Consider the following 13,993-nt stretch of genomic DNA (forward strand, 5'->3'; position numbering starts at 1 on the left):
TCAAATCATAGAAAGTGAGAGTGTCAGTCCTCTTGTACTTAAGTCGGCATTGTAACTTTTGTATAAAATTGGGAGGCAAACTCTGTGTTTCATCGTCAATAAGAAGGTCCAAGGGATACAGTAAACCTAAAGTGCAGCATCGTAATCTAAAACTGGACTCACAGGAGAGGTTTAAATCATAGAAAGTTATAGTGTCAGTCCTCTTTTACTTAAGTCGGCATTGTGCCTTTTGTATTAAATTCGGATGCAAACTCTGTGTTTCATCGTCAATAAGAAGGTCCAAGGGATACAGTAAACCTGAAGTGAAGCATCGGAATCTAAAACTGGACTCAAAGGAGAGGTTCAAATCATAGAAAGTGAGGGTGTCAGTCCTCTTTTACTTACGTCATCATTGTGAGTTTCGAATTTAATTCCGATGCAATTTCTGTGTTTCATCGTCAATAAGAAGGTCCAAGGGATACAGTAAACCTGAAGTGAAGCATCGGAATCTAAAACTGGACTCACAGGAGAGGTTCAAATCATAGAAAGTGCGAGTGTCAGTCCTCTTTTACTTAAGTCGGCATTGTGAGTTTCGAATTTAATTCCGATGCAATTTCTGTGTTTCATCGTCAATAAGAAGGTCCAAGGGATACAGTAAACGTGAAGTGAAGCATCGGAATCTAAAACTGGACTCACAGGAGAGGTTCAAATCGTAGAAAGTGAGAGTGTCAGACCTCTTGTACTTGAGTCGGCATTGTGCCTTTTGAATTTAATTCCGATGCAATTTCTGTGTTTCATCGTCAATAACAAGGTGCAAGGTATACTGTAAACCTGAAGTGAAGCATCGGAATCGGAAACTGGACTCACAGGAGAGGTTCAAATCATTGAAAGTGAGAGTGTCAGTCCTCTTGTACTTAAGTCGCCATTGTGCCTTTTGTATTAAATTCGGATCCAATTTCTGTGTCTCATCGTCAATAAGAAGGTCCAAGGGATACAGTAAATCAGAAGTGAAGCATCGGAATATAGAACTGGACTCACAGGAAGGGTTCAAATCATAGAAAGTTAGAGTGTCATTACTCTTGTACTTTAGTCGGCATTGTGCCTTTTGGATTAAATTCGGATGCAAACTCTGTGTTTCATCGTCAATAAGAAGGTCCAAGGGATACAGTAAACCTGAAGTGGAGCATCGGATTCTAAAACTGGACTCACAGGAGAGGTTCAAATCATAGATAGTGAGAGTGTCAGTCCTCTTTTACTTAAGTCGGCATCGTGCCATTTGTATTAAATTCGGGTGCAATTTCTGTGTTTCATCGTCAATACGAAGGTCCAAGGGATACAGTAAACCTGAAGTGAAGCATCGGATTCTTAACCTGGACTCACAGGAGAGGTTCAAATCATAGAAAGTTAGTGTGTCAGTCCTCTTGTACTTAAATCGGCATTGTACCTTTTGTATTATATTCGGATGCAAACTCTGTGTTTCATCGTCTATAAGAAGGTCCAAGGGATACAGTAAACCTGAAGTGAAGCATCAGAATCTAAAACTGGACTCACAGGAGAGGTTCAAATCATAGAAAGTGAGAGTGTCGGTCCTCTTGTACTTAAGTCGCCATTGTGATTTTTGTATTTAATTCGGAGGCTATTTCTGTGTTTCATCGTCAATAAGAAGGTCCAAGGGATACAGTAAACCTGAAGTGAAGCATCGGATTCTTAAACTGGACTCACAGAAGAGGTTCAAATCATAGAAATTTAGTGTGTCAGTCCTCTTGTACTTAAGTCGGCATTGTACCTTTTGTATTAAATTCGGATGCAAACTCTGTGTTTCATCGTCAATAAGAAGGTCCAAGGGATACAGTAAACCTGAAGTGAAGCATTGGAATCTAAAACTGGACTCACAGGAGAGGTTCAAATCATAGAAAGTAAGAGTGTCAGTCCTCTTGTACTTAAGTCGGCATTGTGCCTTTTGAATTTAATTCCGATTCAAATTCTGTGTTTCATCGTCAATAAGAAGATGCAGGGTATACAGTAAACCTGAAGTGAAGCATCGGAATCTTAAACTGGACACACAGGAGAGGTTCAAATCATAGAAAGTTAGAGTGTCAGTCCTCTTGTACTTAAGTCGGCATTGTGCCTTTTGTATTAAATTCGGATGCAAACTCTGTGTTTCATCGTCAATAAGAAGGTCCAAGGGATACAGTACACCAGAAGTGAATCATCGTAATCTAAAACTGGACTCACAGGAGAGGTTCAAATCATAGGAAGTGAAAGTGACAGTCCTCTTGTACTTAAGTCGGCATTGTGCCTTTTGTATTAAATTCAGGTTCCAATGTCAGTGTTTCATCGTCAATAAGAAGGTCCAAGGGATACAGTAAAACTGAAGTGAAGCATCGGATTCTAAAACTGGACTCACAGGAGAGGTTCAAATCATAGAAAGTTAGAGTGTCACTCCTCATGTACTTGAGTCGGTATTGTGCCTTTTGTATTAAATTCGGGTGCATTTTCTGTGTTTCATCGACAATAAAAAGGTCCAAGGGATACAGTAACCTGAAGTGAGCATCGGAATCTAGAACTGCACTCACAGGAGAGGTTCAGATCATAGATAGTTAGAATGTCAGTCCTCCTGTACTTTAGTCGGCATTGTGCCATTTGTATTAAATTCGGATGCAATTTCTGTGTTTCATCGTCAATAAGAAGGTGCAAGGTATACAGTAAACCTGAAGTGAAGCATCGGAATCTAAAACTGGACTCACAGGAGAGGTTTAAATCATAGACAGTGAGAGTGTCAGTCCTCTTGTAATTAAGTCGGCATTGTGGCATTTGTATTAAATTCGGGTGCAATTTCTGTGTTTCATCGTCAATAAGAAGGTCCAAGGGATACATTAAACCTGAAGTGAAGCATCGGAATCTAAAACTGGACTCACAGGAGAGGTTCAAATCATAGAAAGTGAGAGTGTCGGTCCTCTTGTACTTAAGTCGGCATTGTACCTTTTGTATTAAATTCGGTTGCAAACTATGTTTTTCATCGTCAGTAAGAATGTCGAAGGGATACAGCAAACGTGAAGTGAAGCATCCGAATCTAAAACTGGACTCACAGGAGTGGTTGAAATCATAGAATGTGGGAGTGTCAGTCCTGTTGTACTTAAGCCGGCATTGAGCATTTTGAATTTATTCTCGATGCAATTTCTGTGTTTCATCGTCAATAAGAAGGTCCAAGGGATACAGTAAACCTGAAGTGAAGTATCGGAATCTAAAACTGGACTCACAGGAGAGGTTCAAATCATAGAAAGTGCGAGTGTCAGTCCTCTTTTACTTAAGTCGGCATTGTAAGTTTCGAATTTAATTCCGATGCAATTTCTGTGTTTCATCGTCAATAAGAAGGTCCAAGGGATACAGTAAACGTCAAGTGAAGCATCGGAATCTAAAACTGGACTCACAGGAGGGGTTCAAACCATAGAAAGTTAGAGTGTCAGTCCTGTTGTACTTAAGTCAGCAATGTGCCTTTTGTATTAAATTCGGATGCAAACTCTGTGTTTCATCGTCAATAAGAAGGTCCAAGGGATACAGTAAACCTGAAGTGAAGCATCGGAATCTGAAACTGGACTCACAGGAGAGGTTCAAATCATAGAAAGTGATAGTGTCAGTCCTCTTGTACATAAGTCGGCATTGTGGCATTTGTATTAGAATCGGATGCAATTACTGTGTTTCATCGTCAATAAGAAGGTCCAAGGGATATAGTAAACCTGAAGTGAAGCATCGGAATCTAAAACTGTACACACAGGAGAGGTTCAAATCATAGAAATTTAGAGTGTCACTCCTCTTGTACTTAAGTCGGTATTGTGCCATTTGTGTTACATTCGGATGCAATTTCTGTGTTTCATCGTCAATAAGAAAGTCCAAGGGATACAGTAAACCTGAAGTGAAGCATCGGAATCTAAAACTGGACTCACAGGAGAGGTTCAAATCATAGAGAGTGAGAGTGTCGGTCCTCTTGTACTTAAGTCGACATTGTGCCATTTGTATTAAATTCGGATGCAATTTCTGTGTTTCATCATCAATAAGAAGGTCCACGGGATACAGTAAACCTGAAGTGAAGCTTCGGAATCTAAAACTGGACTCACAGGAGAGGTTCAAATCATAGAATGTTAGAGTGTTTGTCCTCTTTTACTTAAGTTGGGATTGTGCCTTTTGTTTTAAATTCTGATGCAAATTCTATGTTCATCGTCAATAAGAAGGTGCAAGGTATACAGTAAACCTGGAGTGAAGCATCGGAATTTAAAACCGGACTATCAGGAGAGGCTCAAATCATAGAAAGAGAGAGTGTCAGTCCTCTTGTACTTAAGTCGGCATTGTACCTTTTGTATTAAATTCGGATGCAAACTCTGTGTTTCATCGTCAATTAAAAGGTCCAAGGGATACAGTAAACCTGAAGTGAAGCATCGGATTCTTAAACTGGACTCACAGAAGAGGTTCAAATCATAGAAATTTAGTGTGTCAGTCCTCTTGTACTTAAGTCGGCATCGTACCTTTTGTATTAAATTCGGATGCAAACTCTGTGTTTCATCGTCAATAAGAAGGTCCAAGGGATACAGTAAACCTGAAGTGAAGCATCGGAATCTAATACTGGACTCACATGAGAGGTTCAAATCATAGAAAGTAAGAGTGTCAGTCCTCTTGTACTTAAGTCGGCATTGTGCCTTTTGAATTTAATTCCGATTCAATTTCTGTGTTTCATCGTCAATAAGAAGATGCAGGGTATACAGTAAACCTGAAGTGAAGCATCGGAATCTTAAACTGGACACACAGGAGAGGTTCAAATCATAGAAAGTTAGAGTGTCAGTCCTCTTGTACTTAAGTCGGCATTGTGCCTTTTGTATTAAATTCGGATGCAAACTCTGTGTTTCATCGTCAATAAGAAGGCCCAAGGGATACAGTAAACCTTAAGTGAAGCTTCGGAATCTATAACTGGACTCACTGGAGAGGTTCAAATCATAGACAGTTAGAGTGTCAGTCCTCTTTTACTTAGGTCGGCATTGTGCATTTTGTATTAAATTCCGTTGCAATTTCTGTGTTTCATCGTCAATCAGAAGGTGCAAGGTATACAGTAAACCTGAAGAGAAGCATCGGAATCTAAATCTGGACTCACAGGAGAGGTTCAAATCATAGAAAGTTAGAATGTCAAACCTCTTGTACTTAAGTCGGCATTGTGCCTTTTGTATTAAATTCGGCTCCAATTTCTGTGTTTCATCGTCAATAAGAAGGTCCAAGGGAGACAGTAAAGCTGAAGTGAAGCATCGGAATCTAAAACTGGACTCACAGGAGGGGTTCAAACCACAGAAAGTTAGAGTGTCAGTCCTGTTGTACTTAAGTCAGCATTGTGCCTTTTGTATTAAATTCGGATGCAAACTCTGTGTTTCATCGTCAATAAGAAGGTCCAAGGGATACAGTAAACCTGAAGTGAAGCATCGGAATCTGAAACTGGACTCACAGGAGAGGTTCAAATCATAGAAAGTGACAGTGTCAGTCCTCTTGTACTTAAGTCGGCATTGTGGCATTTTTATTAAAATCGGATGCAATTACTGTGTTTCATCGTCAATAAGAAGGTCCAAGGGATATAGTAAACCTGAAGTGAAGCATCGGAATCTAAAACTGTACACACAGGAGAGGTTCAAATCATAGAAATTTAGAGTGTCACTCCTCTTGTACTTAAGTCGGTATTGTGCCATTTGTGTTACATTCGGATGCAATTTCTGTGTTTCATCGTCAATAAGAAAGTCCAAGGGATACAGTAAACCTGAAGTGAAGCATCGGAATCTAAAACTGGACTCACACGAGAGGTTCAAATCATAGAGAGTGAGAGTGTCGGTCCTCTTGTACTGAAGTCGGCATTGTGCCTTTTGTATTAAATTCGGATGTAATTTCTGTGTTTCATCGTCAATAAGAAGGTCCCGGGATACAGTAAACCTGAAGTGAAGCATCGGAATCTAAAACTGGACTCACAGGAGAGGTTCAAATCATAGAATGTTAGAGTGTTTGTCCTCTTTTACTTAAGTTGGCATTGTGCCTTTTGTATTAAATTCCGATGCAAATTCTATGTTCATCGTCAATTAGAAGGTGCAAGGTATACAGTAAACCAGGAGTGAAGCATCGGAATTTAAAACCGGACTATCAGGAGAGGCTCAAATCATAGAAAGAGAGAGTGTCAGTCCTCTTGTACTGAAGTCGGCATTGTGCCTTTTGTATTAAATTCGGACGCAATTTATGTGTTTTATCGTCAATAAGGAGGTCCAGGGGATACAGTAAACCTGAAGTGAAGCAGCGGAATCTAAAACTGGACTCACAGGAGAGGTTCAAATCATAGAAAGTTAGAGTGTCAGTCCTCTTGTACTTAAGTCGGCATTGTACCTTTTGTATTAAATTCGGATGCAAACTCTGTGTTTCATCGTCAATTAAAAGGTCCAAGGGATACAGTAAACCTGAAGTGAAGCATCGGATTCTTAAACTGGACTCACAGAAGAGGTTCAAATCATAGAAATTTAGTGTGTCAGTCCTCTTGTACTTAAGTCGGCATTGTACCTTTTGTATTAAATTCGGATGCAAACTCTGTGTTTCATCGTCAATAAGAAGGTCCAAGGGATACAGTAAACCTGAAGTGAACCATCGGAATCTAAAACTGGACTCACAGGAGAGGTTCAAATCATAGAAAGTAAGAGTGTCAGTCCTCTTGTACTTAAGTCGGCATTGTGCCTTTTGAATTTAATTCCGATTCAATTTCTGTGTTTCATCGTCAATAAGAAGATGCAGGGTATACAGTAAACCTGAAGTGAAGCATCGGAATCTTAAACTGGACACACAGGAGAGGTTCAAATCATAGAAAGTTAGAGTGTCAGTCCTCTTGTACTTAAGTCGGCATTGTGCCTTTTGTATTAAATTCGGATGCAAACTCTGTGTTTCATCGTCAATAAGAAGGTCCAAGGGATACAGTAAACCTGAAGTGAATCATCGGAATCTAAAACTGGACTCACAGGAGAGGTTCAAATCATAGAAAGTAAGAGTGTCACTCCTCTTGTACTTGAGTCGGTATTGTGCCTTTTGTATTAAATTCGGGTGCAATTTCTGTGTTTCATCGTCAATAAAAAATCCAAGGGATACAGTAACCTGAAGCGAGCATCGGAATCTAGAACTGAACTCACAGGAGAGGTTCAAATCATAGATAGTTAGAATGTCAGTCCTCCTATACTTTAGTCGGCATTGTGCCTTTTGTATTAAAGTCGGATTCAATTTCTGTGTTTCATCGTCAATAAGAAGGTGCAAGGTATACAGTAAACCTGAAGTGAAGCATCGGAATCTAAAACTGGACTCACAGGAGAGATTCAAATCAGAGACAGTGAGAGTGTCAGTCCTCTTGTAATTAAGTCGGCATTGTGGCATTTGTATTAAATTCTGGTGCAATTTCTGTGTTTCATCGTCAATAAGAAGGTCCAAGGGATACAGTAAACCTGAAGTCAAGCATCGGAATCTAAAACTGGACTCACAGGAGAGGTTCAAATCATAGAAAGTGAGAGTGTCGGTAATCTTGTACTTAAGTCGGCATTGTACCTTTTGTATTAAATTCGGTTGCAAACTCTGTGTTTCTACGTCAGTAAGAATGTCCAAGGGATACAGCAAACCTGAAGTGAAGCATCCGAATCTAAAACTGGACTCACAAGAGTGGTTCAAATCATAGAAAGTGAGAGTGTCAGTCCTGTTGTACTTAAGCCGGCATTGAGAATTTTGAATTTATTTCCGATGCAATTTCTGTGTTTCATCGACAATAAGAAGGCGCAAGGTACACAGTAAACCTGAAGTGAAGCATCGGAATCTAAAACTGGACTCACTGGAGAGGTTTAAATCATAGAAAGTTAGAGTGTCAGTCCTCTTTTACTTAGGTCGGCATCGTGCATTTTGTATTAAATTCCGTTGCAATTTCTGTGTTTCATCGTCAATCAGAAGGTGCAAGGTATACAGTAAACCTGAAGTGAAGCATCGGAATCTAAAACTGGACTCACAGGAGAGGTTCAAATCATAGAAAGTTAGAATGTCAGTCCTCTTGTACTTAAGTCGGCATTGTGCCTTTTGTATTAAATTCGGATCCAATTTCTGTGTTTCATCGTCAATAAGAAGGTCCAAGGGATACAGTAAACCTGAAGTGAAGCATCGGAATCTAAAACTGGACTCACAGGAGGGGTTCAAATCATAGAAAGTTAGGGTGTCAGTCCTCTTGTACTTATTTCGGCATTGTGCCTTTTGTATTAAATTCGGATGCAAACTCTGTGTTTCATCGTCAATAAGAAGGTCCCAGGGATACAGTAAACCTGACGTGAAGCATCGGAATCTGAAACTGGACTCACAGGAGAGGTTCAAATCATAGAAAGTGAAAGTGTCAGTCCTCTTGTACTTAAGTCGGCATTGTAACTTTTGTATTAAATTCGGATGCAAACTCTGTGTTTCATCGTCAATAAGAAGGTCCAAGGGATACAGTAATCCTAAAGTGCAGCATCGTAATCTAAAACTGGACTCACAGGAGAGGTTTAAATCATAGAAAGTTATAGTGTCAGTCCTCTTTTACTTAAGTCGGCATTGTGCCTTTTGTATTAAATTCGGATGCAAACTCTGTGTTTCATCGTCAATAAGAACGTCCAAGGGATAGAGTAAACCTGAAGTGAAGCATCGGAATCTAAAACTGGACTCACAGGAGAGGTTCAAATCATAGAAAGTGAGAGTGTCAGTCCTCTTTTACTTAAGTCATCATTGTGAGTTTCGAATTTAATTCCGATGCAATTTCTGTGTTTCATCGTCAATAAGAAGGTCCAAGGGATACAGTAAACCTGAAGTGAAGCATCGGAATCTAAAACTGGACTCACAGGAGAGGTTCAAATCATAGAACGTGCGAGTGTCAGTCCTCTTTTACTTAAGTCGGCATTGTGAGTTTCGAATTTAATTCCGATGCAATTTCTTTGTTTCATCGTCAATAAGAAGGTCCAAGGGTTACAGTAAACCTGAAGTGACGCATCGGAATCTAAAACTGGACTCACAGGAGAGGTTCCAATCATTGAAAGTGCGAGTGTCAGTCCTCTTTTACTTAAGTCGGCATTGTGAGTTTCGAATTTAATTCCGATACAATTTATGTGTTTCATCGTCAATAAGAAGGTCAAGGGATACAGTAAACCTGAAGTGAAGCATCGGATTCTTAAACTGGACTCACAGGAGTGGTTCAAATCATAGAAACTTAGTGTGTCAGTCCTCTGGTACTTAAGTCGGCATTGTACCTTTTGTATTAAATTCGGATGCAAACTCTGTGTTTCATAGTCAATAAGAAGGTCCAAGGGATACAGTAAACCTGAAGTGAAGCATCAGAATCTAAAACTGGACCCACAGGAGAGGTTCAAATCATAGAAAGTGATAGTGTCAGTCCTCTTGTACTTAAGTCGCCATTGTGATTTTTGTATTAAATTCGGAAGCAATTTCTGTGTTTCATCGTCAATAAGAAGGTCCAAGGGATACAGTAAACCTGAAGTGAAGCATCGGATTCTTAAACTGGACTCACAGAAGAGGTTCAAATCATAGAAATTTAGTGTGTCAGTCCTCTTGTACTTAAGTCGGCATTGTACCTCTTGTATTAAATTCGGATGCAAACTCTGTGTTTCATCGTCAATAAGAGGCCCAGGGGATACAGTAAACCTGAAGTGAAGCATCGGAATCTAAAACTGGACTCATAGGAGGGGTTCAAATAATAGAAAGTGAGAGTGTCAGTCCTCTTGGACTTAAGTCGCCATTGTGATTTTTGTATTAATTTCGGAAGCAATTTCTGTGTTTCATCGTCAATAAGAAGGTCCAAGGGATACAGTAAACCTGAAGTGAAGCATCGGAATCTAAAACTGGACTGACAGGAGAGGTTCAAATCATAGATAGTGAGAGTGTCAGTCCTCTAATACTTAAGTCGGCATTGTGCCATTTGTATTAAATTCGGGTGCAATTTCTGTGTTTCATCGTCAATAAGAAGGTCCAAGGGATACAGTAAACCTGAAGTGAAGCATCGGATTCTCAAACTGGACTCACAGGAGAGGTTCAAATCAAAGAAAGTTAGTGTGTCAGTCCTCTTGTACTTAAGTCGGCATTGTACCTTTTGTATTAAATTCGGATGCAAACTCTGTGTTTGATCGTCAATAAGAGGGTCCAAGGGATACAGTAAACCTGAAGTGAAGCATCAGAATCTAAAACTGGACTCACAGGAAAGGTTCAAATCATAGAAAGTGAGAGTGTCAGTCCTCTTGTACTTAAGTCGCCATTGTGATTTTTGTATTAAATTCGGAAGCAATTTCTGTGTTTCATCGTCAATAAGAAGGTCCAAGGGATACAGTAAACCTGAAGTGAAGCATCGGATTCTTTAACTGGACTCACAGGAGAGGTTCAAATCATAGAAATTTAGTGTGTCAGTACTCTTGTACTTAAGTCGGCATTGTGCCTTTTGAATTTAATTCCGATGCAATTTCTGTGTTTCATCGTCAATAAGAAGGTCCAAGGGATACAGTAAACCTGAAGTGAAGCATCGGAATCTAAAACTGGACTCACAGGAGAGGTTCAAATCATAGAAAGCGACAGTGTCAGTCCTCTTGTACTTAAGTCGGCATTGTGCCATTTGTATTAAATTCAGGTGCAATGTCAGTGTTTCATCGTCAATAAGAAGGTCCAAGGGATACAGTAAACCTGATGTGAAGCATCCGAATCTAAAACTGGACTCACAGGAAATGTTCAAATCATAGAAAGTGAGGGTGTCAGTCCTCTTGTACTTAAGTCGGCTTTGTGGCATTTGTATTAAATTTGGATGCAATTTCTGTGTTTCATCGTCAATAAGAAGGTCCAAGGGATACAGAAAATCTGAAGTGAAGCATCGGAATCTAAAACTGGAATCACAGGAGAGGTTCAAATCATAGAAAGTTCGAGTGTCACTCCTCTTGTACTTGAGTCGGTATTGTGCATTTTGTATAAAATTTGGGTGCAATTTCTGTGTTTCATCGTCAATAAAAAGGTCCAAGGGATACAGTAACCTGAAGCGAGCATCATAATCTAGAACTGTACTCACAGGAGAGGTTGAAATCATAGATAGTTAGAATGTCAGTCCTCCTATACTTTAGTCGGCATTGTGCCTTTTGTATTAAATTCGGATTCAATTTCTGTGTTTCATCGTCAATAAGAAGGTGCAAGGTATACAGTAAACCTGAAGTGAAGCATCGGAATATAAAACTGGACTCACAGGAGAGATTCCAATCATAGACAGTGCGAGTGTCAGTCCTCTTGTAATTAAGTCGGCATTGTGGCATTTGTATTAGATTCGGGTGCAGTTTCTGTGTTTCATCGTCAATAAGAAGGTCCAAGGGATACAGTAAACCTGAAGTGAAGCATCGGAATCTAAAACTGGACTCACAGGAGTGGTTCAAATCATAGAAAGTGAGAGTGTCAGTCCTGTTGTACTTAAGACGGCATTGAGCATTTTGAATTTATTTCCGATGCAATTTCTGTGTTTCATCGACAATAAGAAGGTGCAAGGGATACAGTAAACCTGAAGTGAAGCATCGGAATCTAAAACTGGACTCACAGGAGAGGTTCAAATCATAGGAAGTGAGAGTGTCAGTCCTCTTGTACTTAAGTCGGCATTGTAACTTTTGTATTAAGTTCGGATGCAATTTCTGTGTTTCATCGTCAATAAGAAGGTCCAAGGGATACTGTAAATCTGAAGTGAAGCATCGGAATCTAAAACTGGAATCACATGAGGGGTTCAAATCATAGAAAGATAGAGTGTCAGTCCTCTTGTACTTATTTCGGCATTGTGCCTTTTGTATTAAATTCGGATGCAAACTCTGTGTTTCATCGTCAATAAGAACGTCCAAGGGATAGAGTAAACCTGAAGTGAAGCATCGGAATCTAAAACTGGACTCACAGGAGAGGTTCAAATCATAGAAAGTGAGAGTGTCAGTCCTCTTTTACTTAAGTCATCATTGTGAGTTTCGAATTTAATTCCGATGCAATTTCTGTGTTTCATCGTCAATAAGAAGGTCCAAGGGATACAGTAAACCTGAAGTGAAGCATCGGAATCTAAAACTGGACTCACAGGAGAGGTTCAAATCATAGAACGTGCGAGTGTCAGTCCTCTTTTACTTAAGTCGGCATTGTGAGTTTCGAATTTAATTCCGATGCAATTTCTGTGTTTCATCGTCAATAAGAAGGTCCAAGGGTTACAGTAAACCTGAAGTGACGCATCGGAATCTAAAACTGGACTCACAGGAGAGGTTCCAATCATTGAAAGTGCGAGTGTCAGTCCTCTTTTACTTAAGTCGGCATTGTGAGTTTCGAATTTAATTCCGATACAATTTCTGTGTTTCATCGTCAATAAGAAGGTCAAGGGATACAGTAAACCTGAAGTGAAGCATCGGATTCTTAAACTGGACTCACAGGAGTGGTTCAAATCATAGAAACTTAGTGTGTCAGTCCTCTGGTACTTAAGTCGGCATTGTACCTTTTGTATTAAATTCGGATGCAAACTCTGTGTTTCATCGTCAATAAGAAGGTCCAAGGGATACAGTAAACCTGAAGTGAAGCATCAGAATCTAAAACTGGACCCACAGGAGAGGTTCAAATCATAGAAAGTGATAGTGTCAGTCCTCTTGTACTTAAGTCGCCATTGTGATTTTTGTATTAAATTCGGAAGCAATTTCTGTGTTTCATCGTCAATAAGAAGGTCCAAGGGATACAGTAAACCTGAAGTGAAGCATCGGATTCTTAAACTGGACTCACAGAAGAGGTTCAAATCATAGAAATTTAGTGTGTCAGTCCTCTTGTACTTAAGTCGGCATTGTACCTTTTGTATTAAATTCGGATGCAAACTCTGTGTTTCATCGTCAATAAGAGGCCCAGGGGATACAGTAAACCTGAAGTGAAGCATCGGAATCTAAAACTGGACTCATAGGAGAGGTTCAAATAATAGAAAGTGAGAGTGTCAGTCCTCTTGGACTTAAGTCGCCATTGTGATTTTTGTATTAATTTCGGAAGCAATTTCTGTGTTTCATCGTCAATAAGAAGGTCCAAGGGATACAGTAAACCTTAAGTGAAGCATCGGAATCTAAAACTGGACTCACAGGAGGGGTTCAAATCATAGAAAGTGAGAGTGTCAGTCCTCTTGGACTTAAGTCGCCATTGTGATTTTTGTATTAATTTCGGAAGCAATTTCTGTGTTTCATCGTCAATAATATGGTCCAAGGGATACAGTAAACCTGAAGTGAAGCATCGGATTCTTAAACTGGACTCACAGGAGAGGATCAAATCATAGAAAGTTAGTGTGTCAGTCCTCTTGTACTTAAGTCGGCATTGTACCTTTAGTATTAAATTCGGATGCAAACTCTGTGTTTCATCGTCAATAAGAAGGTCCAAGGGATACAGTAAACCTAAAGTGCTGCATCGTAATCTAAAACTGGACTCACAGGAGAGGTTCAAATCATAGAAAGTTATAGTGTCAGTCCTCTTTTACTTAAGTCGGCATTGTGCCTTTTGTATTAAATTCGGATGCTAACTCTGTGTTTCATCGTCAATAAGAAGGTCCAAGGGATACAGTAAACCTGAAGTGAAGCATCGGAATCTAAAACTGGACTGACAGGAGAGGTTCAAATCATAGATAGTGAGAGTGTCAGTCCTCTAATACTTAAGTCGGCATTGTGCCATTTGTATTAAATTCGGGTGCAATTTCTGTGTTTCATCGTCAATAAGAAGGTCCAAAGGATACAGTAAACCTGAAGTGAAGCATCGGATTCTCAAACTGGACTCACAGGAGAGGTTCAAATCAAAGAAAGTTAGTGTGTCAGTCCTCTTGTACTTAAATCGGCATTGTACCTTTTGTATTAAATTCGGATGCAAACTCTGTGTTTGATCGTCAATAAGAGGGTCCAAGGGATACAGTAAACCTGAAGTGAAGCATCAGAATCTAAAACTG

Source organism: Schistocerca serialis, chromosome 10 (assembly GCF_023864345.2).
Source record: "Schistocerca serialis cubense isolate TAMUIC-IGC-003099 chromosome 10, iqSchSeri2.2, whole genome shotgun sequence".
Lineage (NCBI taxonomy): Eukaryota > Metazoa > Arthropoda > Insecta > Orthoptera > Acrididae > Schistocerca > Schistocerca serialis.